Here is a 20,426-nt window from a genome sequence, read left to right as displayed (position 1 = left end):
GTAAATCAGCCCTACTGTGTGTGTGATTGATTTATTGACATATTGCAGATGTGTTTTTTTTATTAAAAACATTGAACGAAATGTCTTTGAGGTTGCATTCGCGTACTGCACACCTTGTCCTGTTACGTATATAAAAAAAAACCTGAAATAAAACAGAAAACTGAAGAAAGCAACACTATTAAAAAATGGTTGTGGATTTCAGGCAAAGGAGAAGTGTGGAAAGACTCAAATGTGCTCAATTTATTTGTGCTGCCTCCATCCTTTCAGCTCTCTTAAATCTTTAACCAGCGCTGCAAAGAAAAATGTCTCTCTGTTCACCACGGTGCTGGGAATGAACACCATCCCTTCATAAGTAATGGGTTTAACACCTCCACTGATGGATATGGTCTTAAAAGTAATATTTGAATCTATGAGCCAATATAGATGATGCGAGAGACTAAGCTCGGTACTGCCGCTGAATGCCAAACATCTATCGCATAAATTAGGCCTACGAGAAGAATTATGAAAGTCGATGGACCCCTCGGGAAGTGTACCCTGTGACTAATGTCTGCACATATTGGTGATTGTTGTCCTACTCTCTCATTGTCTGCTACTCAGAAATTATTTACCGCCTTGAATATTAGCTGTAAAATGTGCAATGCAACCTTTGAGAAACTGGTGCCGTCAGTGACGGATGGTGTCGGAGGCCAGAAACAGGCAATGAATTCGAGGTTGATGAGGCGACTCATATCAGAGCGTGCGACATCAGCGCTCACCATCAATCTCTTCCCTTCTCCCCTGTAGACATCTGGCACATGCATCAGCAAACACACTATTGGAAGTGAATTGAACCCAACCCTGACAAAAACACACACATACACACATGGTTTCAGAGGCAGTGCTGCACATTCAAGGGCCTCAAGACAAGGCGCTGGGCCTGCAGCCAGCTGCCTTTAATGTACTACAGTAGAAACAAGACTTTATTAGAATAATACCTCGCATTTACATCCTCTGCAAACACTGCATCAGAGAGCACAGATGGCACAGTCACGGGTTGAAGATGTAATTGCAGGGACATAATGCTTTTATAGGCCTTCACTATAACATGAGCCAAAACCCATGCATCCCTCAGATTGATGTGAAGTGTGCCATGCTCATTACCTCATGAAAACAATGTTTGATTGTACTAACATCCTCTGATTGCAACAGCAGATGTTATGTTGCACTTTATTACAGCAATGTGAGGTTTTTTTAATCTCATTTTAACTATTTTTATATGGATGTAAATTGTAGGAGCCATTTTAAGAATAGATGCTTTTGTTTTGATGGCCTGTACAACATCACCTGTATAAAAACTGCAGTTATAGTTTTTTTTTCACACAATACTTCCAAGTTCTCTTTAATTGTCTTAAATCTGTCTATATTTTCTTAAAGATTTATCATCCGGAGCAAATTTGTAGTCGTTACATAAATGAAATTAGTATGAAAAATAAAACGCTGGCCCTGATAACACAATAAAATTGCCTTGAGCAAACCAGCCCAGGATATGTGTAATCTTTCAAACAGATCGATTGGCAGAGGAGGTTTAATGCACTGCAACTTAAGAAAAACCAATTTAGTCACACAGTATAACAACTATTTTTAACAACCCAAAATAATGCATTCATAAACTGAAAAAAATGAATGAGACATTGTTATCTTTTTTTAGCTTTACTGACAAATGTATGTATTTATTAGTTTATCTGGTGTCTGTTGAGTTTCTATATGAATATGTCTGTCTGTATAAGCTTGTGTTTTCCGTTTATCCAGCAGTTTTTTTATGGGTCGTAACATTTGTGCATGTGTATCTGAATAGGCTTGTGTTTTACTTATGCTGCTTTACTTTGAATTAACATATGTCTATATTGTCAAACGGAGGATGTTTTTCTTACTGAATTGTGCATGTGTTTTCTTTAGGGTGCACCCGGCCTCTGTGATGTAACTGCAATGCAAACAGGTAAGTGATTGGGAGGCCATCAATATCTTTGATGATCATTTCTCAGCTTAAATTATCTTTTTTTATGAGCAGAAATGTAATAGGCTTTTCCTAAAACTGTTTCCCGCATCCCTCCTGTACTGTAGAGATCATCTTTCATTTTAGCCGCAGGGTCAATAAGATTGAGATAGAGAAAAAGCAAAAAAGCCAAATCTGAGAAACACTTTGTGGTTAATACATTTCTAACCTGGCCGGGCTTCTGATGATTCCTCCATCTAAGCTTGTCTGTGTGATAAGCAGGCTCCCTCGCTGCATGTACAGTACTGCACAGTATAGGCCTAATGCAAACAGTCATAGGCATGGGCTAGGCTAAACCCTGAGGCAGATAAACAGAGGGAAAGATGAGTCCTCCAAAACTCCTTGTTGAAATGAGAACTGTTATCGGTTATCAGCGCACTACCTGACTGGAAGGGAAGTAATTTAAAGCCGTTTGAAACGCGGTAATTTGCCGGTGTGACTCATCACCGACACCTACAGCGACAAAACCTCTGATCCTCAAAAGGAAGAATAGGGTAACAAAACTGTGTGTGTGTGTGTGTGTGTGTGTGTGTGTGTGTGTGTGTGTGTGTGTGTGTGTGTGTGTGTGTGTGTGTGTGTGTGTGTGTGTGTGTGTGTGTGTGTGTGTGTGTGTGTGTGTGTGTGTGTGTGTGTGTGTGTGTGTGTGTGTGTGTGTGTGTGTGTGTGTGTGTGTCTGGCTTTAAGGGTTATAGATAGAAGGCTATAGGAGGATATGTAGCATCAGTCATATAATTATGGATCGTAAGGACTGGAGAGGAAAACAATGACTTTACGAACTGTTTCTCAGCGTAATTATAACATTAGAGATACACGGAAGCTACCATATCTATTTCTGTATGGTATACACATCCTGTTATTTTGCTGAACCAGTCAAGTCAACAGATGTTTTCTATCTAGATGTTCTGCCCAACTTGATTGACATTCAATACATGGGGAAACAGGTCCACTCCGGGTTTTAAAAAGGACATCAGAAGGCAGTGATAAAAATAAACTGTCTACCTTTTGATATCAGACAGGAAGCCGGGGTCCAGTTAATACAATTGTGATGACAACCTGATAGTATCGCAGCAAAATAGGGCACGCTCACTTGAGGTGTCAGGGTGAGGAAAATGATCATGATTAATGCAGGGTTACGATTAGGCAGAAATGTAATCAGTCTCTCACTTGTTAATCATTATCTCTCAGTGATTAATTTTGGCTCAAGATTTGAAATAAGATATCAAGCTTCACTGTGTTGGGCAAAGACCTTAAACAAGACTTTCCATCAGGGAACCCTTTTAAAAACAATCCATCAAATTATACGCCGGTGTAAAAGGAATACAAATGAAGCACTGGAGTAAGTAACCCAAATGAAATTGTACATTATTAATAACGTTGCGTTGTGTGGGTACAGGACCACCAATGTGCTTAAGTAAACATTGCAGTAGAACTAAAAATGGGCACTATGCTTAATCACACATGTTGAAACTTCTGCCAAGACATAAAGCTATTATGTTCATACCGCACAGATCAATGTTTTGGAGAAGAGGTGGGTACTCACACTCAACACCTTAAACAAGGAATTTCTGATTGGCTTTGATCGTCAACAATCACTAAGTCCATTTTTTGTTTCTATCAAAGCACACTCAATAAAGGCTGGAAACCACATCATGTTAAATGCTTCTCCAATAATAATACTTTTTATTATGATTGTAATAATATAGAATGTGTGTCAGTGTGAAAAATTGGACTATGAAATTGCTCAAACGGCCAGATTGTCGATCCCCTTAGAACTGAACGTCAGACGAATAACAATTGGATCAGAAATTCAACTGAATCAGGTCGCCAAATTTGGATTTTACAGTGTTGTAATCTAACAGCTTGTTTAGATTCAAGCTGCAGGGTCCACACACACTCAAACTACAACAAAACTAGGTGAAGCCTTCACGTACTTTCACCAGTGGCGAGCCAGCTAGGAGAGACAATGTCAATATGAAACGTTGTTGTTTCCGAAAGGAATGTCCCTCCTCTTTTTTGCAGAGGTAGGACATTTTCTTTTTGCTCACTGCGAGGTTACATTAGGGCACTGAGCCCTGTGGTAAAAGCAGCTCAGCAGATTGTTTTGCCTTCCCCTGCTTGCCTCTGTTGTTTCGCGCTACGTCAAATACAGCTGTTATATCGTTGGTTGAACTTGGTTTGAAGATCAGCGGCTATTGAGGTCAAAGAGGAAATTATTTGAACTTTGAGGGCAGCGATCTGTGGCATTTCGACACTCTCCATAAAAAAAACAACAGCATAGCCAGTGCAAAACGTTTTCACTGTTTATGAGGTGAAAGCAGCTTTAGCTTGTGGGCCACGCTAACACGTCTAGCAGCCGCATCAACTTACGGAACGAGATGGTCAGCATGAGTGTTACTGAAATGATTGCAATGACTCTCTAATGATTTATGATAGTATTCAGTTTTGCACTAAATTACAGAATAGATATTTTGCAAATGCATCATGAAAATGTCTGCCACAGCAAAGCAGTTTTGATCTTCATTATTTTGAAGCAAGGTTTAATAACAAGATTCACATATGTCTTAATTTTATCTTTGCTGTCTTGAAAATGTGAAAAGAGGAATTATGTTGAATATAAGTGTTAACACAATTGGAGAACCAACCACAGCTGTAGGTGCAAGCTGCCAACTCGCTAATCAGCAGGATCATTATCACCTGTTCTGATTACAGTTTAACATAGCAGTTTTCTCTAATTGTGGTGAACATGCACTGCAGCGATTCAAAGGAAGCTCAAGCGGTTTTCAAAAGGTGTGTGTTGCATGATATGCTTAAAATAGAATTGAGCACAGTCTCACAATTCTTTGTCTTTTACAGACCATGAAGTTCTTCAAATAGTTAATAAGGGTCTGCAAACCATTTAGGTATGACAAGAAAAATGTGCATTACCTAATTCATGAAATGCATCGGATATCAAATCGGATGGAAGCTCAAAAATCACAGGCCCATGAAAACATAAAATTGGCATGAAAAGTGTCAAATTTGTGTAAATTGGAAATCTACACTTACATACTTTTTTCACTTGATGTCTTCCCTGACACAGCTAATCATATTAAAGTGTGTAGATTAATTTCAAATCACCCACACCTTTGTTTGTGTTTGTTTTTCACAGAATCAAGCTTTATAATGAAGGAAATCCACAGATTTGGAAACCCTGAAAAGCTTTGACAAGGTTTTACTGAACAACACGTCAGGGACTTGATCTTGATCTGCTTTCACGCAGAGCTGTTTTCATTCTGAATCCCTGCTTAGAGTTATCGGTCCATTAAATATATAGCTGGAGGCAGAAGAAGGTTAGATTAGCTTTACGTAAAGACTGGGCTTCAAGACAAGAAAGTACTTTAGGAAGTAACATGACATGACACCAAAATGCATTGCTTCCTCCTCAGCTTTTCCCCACCATTTGCTGATAAGAACTATTAATTAGCATTCAGAGGATAGTTGTTTCTCCCTGTTCCCGGTCTTTGTACTAAGTTAAGCTAACGGGCTGCAGGCGGTAGCTTTATGTATACTGTACAATGTTTGTATCCAACTTCAGTTCTAACCTTTGGCAAGAAAGCAAATACGTGCTTTTCATGTCATTAATTTTCTTGTCTTGTACATGCAAATAGAACACATTTCCACAGGGGAAATAAAAAGTAATTTGAGCTAAACTATAAAAGGAATTATAAAATCTTAACAGCGTGCACTTCCTCCGGAACAGGAGCCAACATTTGTGCTGGGCAAATCTTACAAAAAAAAAGAGAGATTTGGATTAAGACTACGGAAATGTTAATGTTAAGGAGTGCACGGGAAGTGTGTGGATGAGTCCTATTCTTCAAGACCTGTGAAGCCCATAATGTCTTTTTTTCTGTGACAACGGAATGGTAGTCCTCCTTGTAGCCAGCTTGTAAGTGTAAAAGGATTCAGGCAGCAAAAGACTGAATAAAAGCTTATATCTCAGCCAGCTTGATTCATAAAATCAATTTTCCAGATAGAGGCTTACAAGGAAATTTCCCGTTTCTTTATCTGTCACTGGTAATCCGGACACTGATCGGCCTGAAACAAAGCTCTGTTTTCTATATGTAAGTGAATGTCATAAACACTCCTTTATCATTTCGGCTCATCACCTCTTCTGGTATTCTTCATCATTTTCTGTATCCCCTCTTTTCACTATCGCTTCTCTATATTTCCTATTTGCAGGAACGAGTATGCTTATCTCTGCTGGGAGACAGAAAGAGACAGCTTTGACAGAAGCTGAAAAAACAAGCAAGAAAAGGAAGACAACCTGAGCACTAATGTATGCAAATTCTTTGTTCATATCAAGAATAATATATATGTTTTATTATTTGTGTTGTTTTATGTAGCAATGACCTCCTATACCAAAGTTTAGTTCATGTTGTCTCACCCTGTTCATTCATAGTTTACATTTAATTGCAGCCTCAGTGTGTTATTCAACTCAAAATACTTGGGAATCTCCGTCAGTTATAAATAAACCAAAGAGCCTCATCACTTCTCACTATGGAAAAAGGTAACAGCCAAAGCCGAGCATAATGCGAAGGCTTGATTGTTGTATTCAGGGACAAAACCATTGTTTCCAAATTCATTGTGAACACATACATTTCTAAACCTTTGTTTTTCTAATTGACTGTGGAGGAACCGAGTTACATAATACTACTATGTGGCGGACAGAAGAGACAAATAAATTAAATATATGACAAGTGTGGAATTCCTGGACAAAGCGCAGTAGATATTTTACATGGTGAAGATAAATGATGCAGTAAACTCAGAAGTGTATGTTTTTTCTGCTGAATAACCCCTTGTTAAAAGTGATGTGTGTTAGAGACTGTAAATTTGTTAGGTACTTGGCATGAAAAAGCATTTGGTCAGCTTTCTTGGTTACAACCTCGCGTTGAAGCACTTTAGTGATGTATTTAGTGTTCTGTTCATACAGAGAGGGAACCGTATAGTGTTGTGATTAAAACATTTTATCTTCTGCCTGTCTCTATCTGGACAGATCTCTTGCTGATACACTGTTACATTTAAGACTTTTGTATTGATCCTGACGGACAGAAGCATCTTTGAACTGATGCACCTGTGAAGAGTCTACAGCCGTACTGCTGGGTCTGTGAGCTGTGATGATCGTGGTAACCTGGCCATTTAGATTCCCAATAACATTTCAACTTTAAAATGTTCTCCCCATGACGGTGTATGATTAAAGCAAGGTTCAGAAAGACGGTATTCAACGGTATTCAGTGCAAAATGCAGGATAAATAAGGAAAAGTGGATGTTTGGAGCCAACGACCCTCTTTGTTGTTTTTTTTAAATATCTGGTAAGTTACAAACACGTGAATCCAATGTCTTTGATTCAGTGTAGTTATTCCAACTGGAGTGGAGTTGTTGGACCCACTCATAATTCCTAAACTTTAATCACACACAAGCACCGGAAACTATTCACTATGGAGGATTCGATTAAGACAAACACTAAAGCACAAACAGATTGAAGGGCAATCGGACGGCTTTTTGATTTTGTTTAGGAAGTAAAACTGGGGGTCACGCCAATGCAAGCTGCAAACAGCAGTTCAACAGGTCAAAGCTGTAGTAACTGCTTCTCAACTGAAGATATTTTTGACTTCCTTTGAGTAATTAAGATTTAAGAATAGGAAAGAACTTTGTATTGTAAGAGCGGTTGCTTATTCTGGCATATGTGTTAAGTATGACTGTATGTGTGATTCATCAGGGGTGGATTCTCCTGTTGGAGGGAAAAACTTTAGACTCAACAGAATATTGAATCAGTGTTTTAGTCAGCATCATAAAAGCAAGGAAAAGTAACTTTTTTAAAGCGAACAGAAGTGCCTATACCTCTCTATTAGCTTCATTGTCCACTGCTCTACATGTCAAAGATTAGCTATTCAGAGGCATGATGATGACTCTAATTGATCTCAGATCAGGCTGCATGCTGAATACAAACCCAAAATTACAAAAAGTTACGGTAATTGAAACTTTGGCTTATGACGTGCAGATGCAGAAGTGGTAGGGATTTCTTTTTTTTTTTGATTATATGGATGAATAAGCAGGGAGCAAGTTTCTGATTTCTCTTGTTTTGTGAATGGAAACTAAAGGAGCTCTTTCAGGGACTTTCATCAAACACCGCTTATGGCAACCCCGATAAGCCTGTTATTCATCTGCCTCTGAATCTATTTATACAGCTTCTTTAAGTGTGAAAAGAGCAGTTTGTTATGGGCTTTTTTACATTTACTTTATTTGCGAGTTACTTGGCTTAGTGTTGGTTGATGGGTTACATATACTACAAGATGTTTCTGTGATCTGATTTGGCCATACATGGATTAAATTGTCATCAAGTTGTGTGCGCTATGTTGGAGTTATTAGTTTGTCATCTTTTGACGTGTTGGTTTTTGTAAATATATCAGTAGGGTATCCAAATACATACACAATATCAAATGTCAATAATGAATTAAAACTGTTTATAACATAGGCGCCGATTTATGTTTCTGCCGGTGGGTGCTCTAAAAAGTTTAAAGCCCGACCCTCGACAATCTCCGTGTGTGCGGTTAAATCTCCGTGGGTGCTCGGCAATCTCCGTGGGTGCTCGGGCCCCGAAGCACCCACGGTATCGGCGCCTATGGTTTATAAAAGCCCAATCTACTACCCAAACAATAACATATGGACATAGTTTACCATATAAAAATCCACTGGTGGCTGGCGTCTCCCTCAGGGATAAAGTGAGGTGTTCTGTCATCCAAAAGGGATCGGAGGAGAACCACTGCTCCTTTGCGTAGAAAGAAGCCAGTTTAGATGGTTCAGGACCTATAGTAAGGATGTCACCTGGCCCCCTCCCTACAGAGGTGTTCCAGATAAGTCCAGCCAGGAGTAGATCATGGGGCAGACCCAGGACCAGGTGGAGGGATTATATCTCGAAGCTATCCTGGGAGGCTGGGAGCGCCTTGGAAATCTAGAGTGATTTTCCCTCTCCATTCATTTGACTGACCTGAGAAGCTCTGTGACACTACGGATCAGAGGCGGGGCTTAAGCGAAACGCAAGTGTGCGTGCTCTACGGGCTAAAACACGAGTCCTTAGCGCTGAAGAGTCAGGCGACGTTGGCGTCTTGCTCCACCGACGCTGTATCCTGTTCTCGTTATACATCATGCCACACACCATTGGATCAGTGGACGACTGTTCTACCTGTGAGCCAGAGACGCCCCTAACTTTTGGCGCTGATGCGGCAAACTTCTAATATTAGCTTAACGGTAGTGGATGGTAGGCCTAATATGCATGAGTCATTTCTTTATGCAAACTTTTAGTACATTTGTTCAAAGTCGCATCCCATTAGATAGCAACATAGTTCGACAGAGAACGGACACACAGTTTGGTTTGGATTAAAATATGAATCTGATATCAACAAGCAACTATGACGTACCTCATATTGTCATTCATTGTTATGAAGGTCAGCCGAGGATTGTGAAGCTGGCCGGAACCTCAGCAGTCCCCATGAACAACAGCTACCACCAGAGGCGAGGAGGCAGGGAGAGTCACGACCGCAAAGGGCACAGATCGCCCAGTCATGATCTGAAATGAAAAGAGGTAGGAAAAGGCCTTTTTGTACACATACTGAAGAAACCCCCACACAAACAAACATGCACCCGCTTAAAGAACAGGTGCAATGTGACCAGGTTATGAAGGCTACATTTCCATGATGTGGTCAGATTTTAAGACTGAATGTCATCGCATTTAAAGAACTGGCCTTATGTGTGCCAGCATGAAAAAGACAATATTAAAAGTGGTTGTGAAACTTTAATTTAGACTGTAGGAGAATAAGTTGCATCTAGCAAATTATATGTGGAGTGCAATAAGAGCTGCTGAATAGCATGTTGCATGTCACATTGGGCATCAATTCGACAACAGGATGTACAGAAACAGCCTTGTGTGTCCCCGTTTCATTGTTTTGTTTAATTATTTGTGAAGTATTTTTATGTTAAAGCGTTTTTTTTTGGTTTCACATGTTGTATTTTAAAACATAGATTAATTCTGATCAATAATATTGATGCAAAAATGCAGTTTTAGTATTTTTTGCCATGTTATCTTCCATGTAATCCAATAACATAGGGCAATGTGTGGTCTGACTCTGTCCAGGAGTTGGGAGTTGGTTCCTTTGTGTGGTTCTACAGCAATTTACCTAACACTTAAAGCTGAAGAAAGAGCACATTTCAGAAATATACATCACTTAATACTTAAAAGGGAGGGAAATGACTCAGATCCACCGGGATCCTTCACAAAGCCACAGAACAAGCAGTCCTTAACAGAAGGAATGAAAGGCTACATTTCCCAGATAATCTTATTAATATGGACTTCAAATCTCCTCACGAGACACTTCATAACTGCAAATGCTCATAGTTTTTTACCACTTAAATATTGGGAGTATATCCATTTTTTTTAATGTAGCTACTCCAGCAGGCTAAGGCAGAGAGATATTTTCAAATATTAGGCCATGTAGGCTAGAGGCAATCATTTAAATCCCACACACACTGATATTATCACTAACTGACTGTGTTTGCTAGACATAATGTTGCTTTTTTTTCTAGGCTCAACTCTTGTGGGCTATTAAAAGTCTGTATTCTTTGATGTGTGCTTCCGGCAACGTCTAAATTCAAGCCACAAATATTTCAAATGTTTGAAATAAATGTGGGCTACTCCAGTGAAGTAGTATCTAGTGCCATAACATTGAGTCATTCCCACTGTAAGGCTCGGATTTTGAATTATCAGTACCAGAGTGAGAGTTTTGTTCTGTGTTTTTTTGCAACGCTCGTTAGTCACAAACTTTGAAAACGTCATGGAAAGTTCGAAGGGGTGTCACACAAATGACTGGTGTCTTAAAGTGAACTTCTCCAGAGCAACATGTAAACATTATTCTGTTTAAGAGCAGAAGCAGGTCTTTTTTTACATGCAGTCTTTTTCGAAGCTGTCATTTCTTTGGGTTCATCCACAGCGGCTTTATCAGCAATGTCCAGGATGTACATATGATTATTGTACACGTGCTGGCTAGGACAAGATAATAAATAATACTTACACCTTGGGAAACCCTCGCACAATTCGAGCCGCGTGGCTTTGTAAATTAACAAACAGCTTACGGCGTCTGTGAACACAAAACCTTGAATTATCACTGTCAGCTCAGAGGATAATAGTGCATGATCCCCCTTGTCGACCTGAAACAACTAATACTGAATACAAAAACTATTGCACTCAAAATGTAATATTTCGTCAGACAGCTTTGCTACGTATTTATAAAGGCTCTCCCCGGGATAAAACATCTATCAGGAACAGAAGCATATTGGCATACATCCGCTTTTCCACATGTTTTGTGTGACTAATTGGATAACCACACCAAGTAAAGCACGAAATTGCCTTTTTTTTTATCCCTCCTGCAGCAGTGGATGCAACCCTCTCTGCAGGGCGTTGGTGGGGCAGAGAGGCACACACATTTATGAGTCATACACTTAATATGCTCTTCCTTCCTACACATATCATAAACACTCTGAGAGATGGAAATGAAACATCCCTTTATTCCTTTCAAACCACGTTGGAGACTTCGTCAGAAAACTCGTGAGAAATTTTCTCCTCCTGTGTCCAGGAAGTGTTTTTCGTCCTTACTCTCTGGTGCTCCCTGACTCCTCTTCTCTTACCCGTTGTGACACTCAGGAATTGCTGCTTTGAGTTTGTGTGTGCAGTGTGTGTTCAGTGTGTGTGTCTTTGGCTGAGAGAAGATAAGAGATTAGCATGAGTCAGATAATGATTCAGGACGCCAGGTGGCAAATGCCTCAAATCATGCTCTCCATCCCTCTCTCCCTCTCTCCCTCTCTCCCTCTCCCCCTCTCTTGTTTCCACTCGCTTGTTCACAGCCTCGTCTTCTCCTTGCAATGCACGTGCTGTCACTGCTTGCCGTCATCGTCTCCCAATCGTTCCCACTCACATTTTGAGCCTTCTCCCCAAATCTCCCTCTTTCTCTTTCTCCTCGCGACGTGTTTCCCCTGCTGCATGCAACTGTGGCAAACTTAATAACCCACCAGGGTTCACGGGTGGGCTTGGAGAGTTTAACAGAGGAGATAAAGAGGGTAAAGACAGATCGAGTGAAGAGGGAAGGTGGCGGGGTGTTGTAGAGGGAGCGATGGCCAGATGTGGAGAGATAAACGGGAGCGTGTCGGATTGAGGAGGAAATTGAGCACGAATCTCAAGGAGTGTATAGGGAAAAAAGCGACAGCTCGCATCGTGCGCGCGATGCTGGGTAATTTAGAAAGAGTGGTACATAGGAATGTGTAGTGATAGGCAGAGAGGGTTATAGAGAGCTGTGTAGAGGTGGATGGAGGCAGGGATAGAGAGATAGAAGGAGGGGTGGTGATCCTGGGGGCCTGATGACTCATGGCTGTGCTGCGGTTTGTGCGTCACTGGCGCTGGCTGGAGGAGGAGATAGTGGAGAGGTCTACGCATTTAATTACAGCCTTCCAATTTAGACACACTGTACACACACGCACCTACACACACTCGCACAAAATAATATCACAAATAATAGTCTTACAAGTACACTAATTTGTAACACACACACAAGTATGTAGACAAGCACAGATGTAGGCGCACGCTGTGAGCACTCAAACGTGTTCCCGGAGTCTTCAGCACACTTGAAAGACTGAATGTAAAAAATGTTTTTTCTTTTTTCACCGCGGGTATCGAGCTTAAACGATTATGGCCACGAGCGTGTTGAGCATGCACGTTCTCAGCGTGCAGCCATCCCATCTCAGACAGACCTTGAAGCACAAAACTTATCAAGCCCCCCCCCAAAAAAAATACCAAATACCAAATCGTACCCTTTGAGCAGTTGCACCCACACAGCTTGTGACTGGAATATGAAAGAGAGACACAGACATACGGAGGGACGTGCAGGACTCGCTTTGATGACGCAGTAAAGCAAACTCTCTCTCAGATTCACGCTTGATAGTTTTCACAATACAATTTTGATGTTCCAGTCATCCTGCTGGTTAAAGGTCATCCTTGTATGGGCAGGATTTCTGCATCACCTGTCATGATTTTTTGCCAATTATGTATGGTTGTATGGTTTTGAATAAGACATGCGAGATTTGTGATTATAAAATACCGCATCTGAGTGATTACACTGTGTTACAAAATGATCTACATAATATCATATCCTTTACATTCATAGGCCGTTTCTCCGCTGCTTTAGAAATTACTTCTCCTCCAGTCAAGTTGAGTCTATTTAAAAAACACTTTTAACACCTGCACTTTTCCCCATGTGCTTGCCGGGAAACAAAGGAGACATACAGATTGAAATTAGAGTAAGAAGTAGAATAAGAACATAATGAATAGCAGGAAATGGTGGCAGAGCCTGCTCTCAAAAATAGGCACAAAAGACAGCGTGACAGCTGTATTATACGCTGTTTACTGCGTGTATTTTTAGGAATGTACATTTCCTGTCAGGGAAATTCAAAGATATTGTTTATTTACCTCCAATCGTGAGCGAACTATAATAAGAATGTATATTAATTCCTCAGCAAACCAATATAATGGACAATTATTGATGTTTTTTCTCAAGCAGATTAGCTAAGGTCGATATGACATGTATTCACGATGCATAAAACAGTTTTTGTTTTCCAAAGCCATACAATATAATATTTAAATGAGTTGTGACTTGATCAACGATATGCATTTGGGCCTGAGTGATTATTTTGCACCTTTTTTCCCCAAATCCAGTAAAAAATAAGTCACCTGTTTGTTCTTGTATCAATATCCTACATAATGCAACCCCAGCTGTCATTTTCAGGTTCATTTTTACCTGCACCATACAGTCTCTTAGTGGAAGATTATTGCTTTCAAGGAAACAGATACACTAGTCTTTATTGTTTTTGTGTCACCATGAACTGCAGGGCAATTTGATTTCAAGGGCTCTAATTAACTGACACAAAAAAACAGCATGAAAAGAAAAGATTTCCAGAAGTTCCAAAATAAATATCATTCATAATAACTAATGTGGATTTATGTTTGTTGGTTTTACTCGTTCACATTTAATTTAAAATGTTTGCATTAAACTAATCCACAGCATCCTCCTAACAAGCCCTTTCGACCACCTTCATTTCAATTTTACTTTTTTTCCAAACACATTACCCTCCTTGTGTGGTAATTATCCCCCCATGAGGCTGCAGGCCTCACTCTTAAACAATAGGAGCAATCAGTTGCCCTCTCGCTCTCTCCCCCCTCTGTGTGCCCCTTCACTCCACTCTTTTTTTCAGCAGAGTGCAAAGGGAGGATAATTTTTCCAAACAACAGTGGTTGGAGGAAAATGACAGGGGGGGAGGAAGGAGAATCAGAAAGAGCGGGGGCCGCTGATTGGCGGGGGTCACGTTGGTTCAAAGAGTGTAGAGGCACATCAGACAATACAACACTGCATGCAGATGTTTGCTTTCTGAGGCTGTCAGGAAAATAAACAGCAACCCTAAAACACACAAAAGACTTCCACACTGCCTGTGATATTTATACAAAGAACCCTGCAACAAAAAAAGCTGATACAGATTAAATCGTTTAAATTGCAGAATACGTTTAATACATTTAAAACATGCAGGTGTATTTCTCTGACCAAAACTGAAACTAAATGGTCAAAATCGTTTTAATCTCCGAAAAGCTTCAATTTGACCCCCTATTATTCTTATTGATGTTTAAATTTATCTTTTCATTGACGTTACAAATAAAGAAATCAAAATGTTTATTAAAAGTTCATTTAAAAAACAAAATTATTCTTCATCTTTTTTTACACTCATGAAATAAAGAAATAATTATAATGAATAAAATAAGACATTTCTGCAAGTTATTTAATGTGTATTTTTATTTATTTTTAATGTATTCAGGGGTGTTTTTCTCCGGCAGTTTTCCAGGTCTTTCAATTTAACGCCTATTTCCCCTTTCATTCATGGCTGCTATCATGAGCAGTCAGCAGCTCCGTCCCTGGGGAGGGAAATCCCAGCTGTCACTAAATAACTTTTCAGATCCCACCAATAAAGCTAATGTCCACTGACTATAAAGGCCGTGGAGTCCATTTAACAGATGCTTAACGCATGAGCACACAAGGAACACACACCCTCACACGCACACGTATGCCTGTGTACAAACGCACACACGGGATTGTTGTGGATTACTCTAACCAGGCTAATGATCTCCTCAATGGGACAACTGGGACTCTTCTGAGACCATCTTCAGGCTGAGGCCCCACAGGGACCTGGAGAGGGGCTCAGGGGTAATTACAATGTAAATGCTCCGTTTGTGTGTGTGTGTGTGTGTGTGTGTGTGTGTGTGTGTGTGTGTGTGTGTGTGTGTGCTGTGTGTGTGTGTGTATGTGAGCATGTGTGTGTGTGTGTGTGTGTGTGTGTGTGTGTGTATGAGCCTGCCTGCCGGCCTGCCAACATGTGCAAGTCCAAGATTAGGTTAATCTACAATCAGCTTTGATTATGACGGATGTAAAAATCACTGAATATCCAATTATTAGCGGTATTGACAAAAAAAAGAGGAGTAATTAGATGTTAACTGATATGACCCCGTTATACTTGAGTGTCAACTCCTTTTACAGCCAGTTTATTTCTGTCATAAAGCCTTCCTGAACATTTTGTATTTAATACAATAAAATGAATAACTGTGTATGTAGAAATAATGCAATGTATTGTATTTCAGCTAATATTTAATCATTTCACAAACAAAAAAGCTCTAATTTAGAAGATGAAAATGATCAACAACACAGGCACGTATTTTACAACCTAAACAGTTTGCAATGAGATTGGTGGAGCTTTTACTTTAAAAAAAAAAAGCTGTTGAATTCAGCAGAGCGTATTAGTTTGTGCAGGTGTTGTTTTCTGTTCGCTCTTATAGGCCTTTTAGATTAAATATAAGTTCAAGCTCTCTCTCCACTGTTCAGTAAACATTCAGATTTGTCATCAAGGAAACACCTGCTCTCATTGGAAATTATGTTTAAACATTTGAAATCAGTGGCACTGGATGCAGATTACAGGAAAGCAGAGGACAAGAAATGGAGGAGAGACTAATTGAGAGTGAGAGAGGGATGGGGTAAATGGATGTATGATTGATGTGAATTGGATGCTGGGTGAGAGATAGAGAGGGGAGGCAAAAAATGATGTGAAAGGCACAAATTGATCCTAACCTTTTTTTTGTCATCCTGCCTTTGTTTCGTTTCATGACCCCTCATCATCATCATTATTATGTCCCCCCTCTCTCTGTGTCACCAGTTCTGTCTCCATCCCCTCTTCCCGCCCCTCTCTGTGACGCTCGCTTTGCCAATCAGATTGTAACATGACATTATGGCTCATTATACCTGGGCTAAATCTCGCTCTGCTGCTGGTGGCCAGCCTTCTACAATTTAGTGCACAAAACGGAAACAGGTGTATAAAACGTGCTTCAAAATGTACATTCTCTGTTTCCTTTGTCTCTTTATTTGCTGCATGTCATTTCCGTGGGGTCCAGACAGAATTGTACGAGGCAAGGCATTATGTAATCTGGGGATATGGGCTTGTAACACCTAAAGAAAACACTGATGGAAAGTGATAGCAGGAGGGTGTGAAGAGAAAAAGAGAAGCAAAGAGAGAGAGGGAGAGAAGGAGAATCATGGGAGAGGGAAAAGTAGAAAGAGATCCATGAACGCTCAAGCAGCAGAAAAACATTGTGGTCATCTGCAGTGCGATGAGTCACCTGTAGGCAACACACACACACTCACACACACACACACACACACACACACACACACACACACACACACACACACACACACACACACTCTCTCTCACACAAGCACATATACGCACAAACCCAAAAGAGACAGACTTTGCAATCACAACCCACAGCTGCGTGGCTACAAGGCCATATTGTCATAACTGCATTCACTGAATGTGCCGCATTGTCAAATCTAAAGAATTATAACCCGAAGCTGAAAGTCAAACTTAAAAAGCGAAAGAATTTAAAAAATCAAAAGGAGAATGTAAAAATGATTTGACCTTTTTAAAGCCTTGCCAGTGATTTCGGGGACCTCAGCCCGATGATTAAGATAAACTGTCGAACAAAATGTTAATGAAAGACAGAAATTAGTCTTTGGATGGTTTCCTTCCAGCAGAACGTTTCTTGTAATCAATTAAAATAAATAAATCAACCATCTGTATCCTGTGTACATATTTCCTTCTGCTACCCTTCTGCTCCTTCACTGTTAGGTCGGGCTTGAAAAGGCTGCGTCAAATGTGCTCTATTCAACATGACTGAATCATAAACAATTCGACAGACAAACAAGAGGACAAAACATTTGATTCTTCTCCTGATTAATGTCATTTGTTCCACCCACTTTATGAGACCTCCACACATTTAGTTTACTTTGAAATAAAACCATTCAAACTGGGAACTGACAAACATATTTATATATTTTCGTGTAAAAATACTTGCACATTTATTTTCTTTCAATCAATACATTTTTAAACGACACAATACAAAAATGAAAAGCGGTTCTCTCTCGTATATTTATCTACCCAAATATCCCATGTGAGGGTTTATTAAAGGGTATCAAATGAAAAGAGAGACACAACGGAAGACAGAAAATAGTTATGTTCACAAAGGGTAATAAGCAGTCACAAAAAGGGTAAATAGATGAGAAAATCACATTATTATAAATGTTACAGTGTCATAAACAGTTAACAGCCTTAATACACTCTCAGTCTGCAGTTTATGCAGGAAACCACATCACAATCCTACTACTCCAAACACATATCTAAATTACTTTTGCATGTTTTTGTAAAAGTTGTTTACATCATCAAGCTTTAGTTTTTTAAAGCCAATGAAAAACATTATGCTGAATGAAAGAAAAAAACCAAGGCGTAAACAAACCTTGCTTGTCTGTTGATTTCTTAATCGCAACGGCCTTTTTTCTTCAGTGGCAGAGGACTTTCTAGCAAAGCTGTATGTTAAACTGACTCATTTTTCATTGGTTGTCAGATAGCGCAAGGTTACTGTAAAAACAAAAACAAAGCATTTATTCTGCAGCCTGACAGGAAATCAGGTGAGCTTTCAACAGCAGCCATAGCTACATTTCAACTTGTCAGTCTACACATGAGAGGCAACACTCTGCAGTTATTTGAATGTTAAATATGGGATTATATTGATATCCGCAGCACAGTGTTTCTGGCCGTGCAGACGCGAGCATTAGGTTTCTGTTTCCTCCTCCAGGAGAAAAAGAGGGGAAATAAGGAGCAGATCTTGTCATCATTCATTCTGATTCTCTCTGCGTTTAACTCACACTCTCCAGTCCCCCCCCCCCCCCCCCCCCCCCCCCCACAGCCAGCTTCATCTCTTTTCAAGCCTCATCACCAACACGCAGCACCATTCCCACCCCCCTCCATCCCGCGCTCCGCCCCACCACCTCACTCCCCTCCCCAATTTTCTCCTTCCACTTTCATGTCCCTGAACAAGAATGAGATGAATTCAGTCCATTTGTATTAGTAGTAGCTGGTTGTGCTGCTTTAAGTTCCCTAACTGCAGTAAAAAATCAAATGTTCTGTGTTGAGTTGGAGCTTCTTTTCGTCGGCCATCTCCTCTCCCCGTGAAACCTTCCTGCTGGTGTCTTCTCTCTGTAGCATCTCCTTTGCGAATGAAGCTGTGCAAACGTTTGAGCAAATTATTTTGAAGGCACTTTTTTGGTTCATGGTTCACGAGCATTTTCTTTTCTTTAAGCATTTCATTTTGTGAATATATTGGTTAAGTGGTTTATGTAACTTTCAGGAGATTCGGAAACATTCAGGTGTGAAAGACCACACGTTAGCTGTTAATGAGAAACACCTACTGATTATTAATGTGTCACTATTACCCACAGAGTTGGAAACCTTACACTGTTGAGAAAGCATTCAACAGTCAACTTATGACCTGGTCGCAGCCAGAGGTTGGAGAGTGTACTCAGATCTTGTACTTGAGTAAAAGTAGAAGTACCAGAGTGTAGGAATACTCTGTTACAGTAAAAGTCCTGCGTTCAAAATGTTCCTCAAGTAAAAGTAGAAAATGATTGGCATCAAAATATACTTTAAGTACCCAAATTAAAAGTACTTATTATGCAGATTGGTCCATTTCAGAATAATATATGTGTATGTTTTGACTGTAATTATTGATCTTTAAAGTGTTCTCAAAGCTGGTAAAGGTGTGGCTAGTTTTAATGACTTTGTATACTGCAGGGTAGCTGGTGAATTTACTCCAGGTGTAACTAAAGTCTAACTCCAGGGTTGATTATATTTTACATCATCAAACAAAATCTGCAAATTAGATTCAAGTCCACCATTAACCTCTGAATTGTAGTCAGGTATACGTCGGTACTTGAGTCAATGTGCTCAGTTACTTTACACCCCTGCTCACAGCCTGTTTTACACTGTGTGGCTGCGACCTTTAACTGTAGAGTCTGACTACATATTTGGTCAATCTCTGTTCAAACAGAGAGTGTCGCACATGAACAAACATCCATAAACACCCTGCCCTCGCCCAAGAGCATGTGAACGCTAAAGGGATTCATTACACTTTCCCACATTTGATCCAGAATCAGTAATGTGAAAAGGAGTCACAAAAACAACAGTTTGTTTCTGCCATCATAGCACACACCAAGTAACAAACACACCTCCAGAACTAACCACATATCCATATACTTTAGTACTGTACTTATTTTGAGGTACTTGTACTTTCCTTGAGTATGTCCATGTTATGCTACTTTATACTTCTACTCTTCAGAGGTAAAAATCTATATATCTACAATTATTTTAACCCTCAGATTTACTTTGTACATACAAAATGATACGCTGATATGGTATAATGCAATACTGTATGTCAATTTACACAGCATTTCAAGTAGCTACATTTGGTCCAAACAGACCAACTACACAAATAAAACAGGATAAAATAATAACCATAATAATATAATACTGTGAAGATATACTTTCTGCATAACGAGTACTTTTACTTCTGAAGTACATACTGTAGCATCTTCAGAAATGGGCCATTGTGCAGAACAAGTACTTTAAGTTCATTTTGATGCCAATACTTTTGTACTTCTACTTAAGTACATTTTTTTAATTGGCTTTTTACTCAAGACCATTATATTTGTACTTTTACTTAAATCAAATATCTGAGTACTTCTTCCAACACTGGGCTTCACTCAGTTTCCTCTAAGTCCTTCCCTGTGTTTTTCCATTACTGTTTAGTACTAATGTTGAGTCATAGACTGCAGCAACATCTTCTACTGCCACGTCTGATCCTTGGTGACGAATCATGAAATAGTGTCATATC

The sequence above is a fragment of the Eleginops maclovinus genome, chromosome 11, assembly GCF_036324505.1.
Source record: "Eleginops maclovinus isolate JMC-PN-2008 ecotype Puerto Natales chromosome 11, JC_Emac_rtc_rv5, whole genome shotgun sequence".
In the NCBI taxonomy this organism is placed as follows: domain Eukaryota; kingdom Metazoa; phylum Chordata; class Actinopteri; order Perciformes; family Eleginopidae; genus Eleginops; species Eleginops maclovinus.
Note: the sequence above shows the minus strand (reverse complement) of the source record.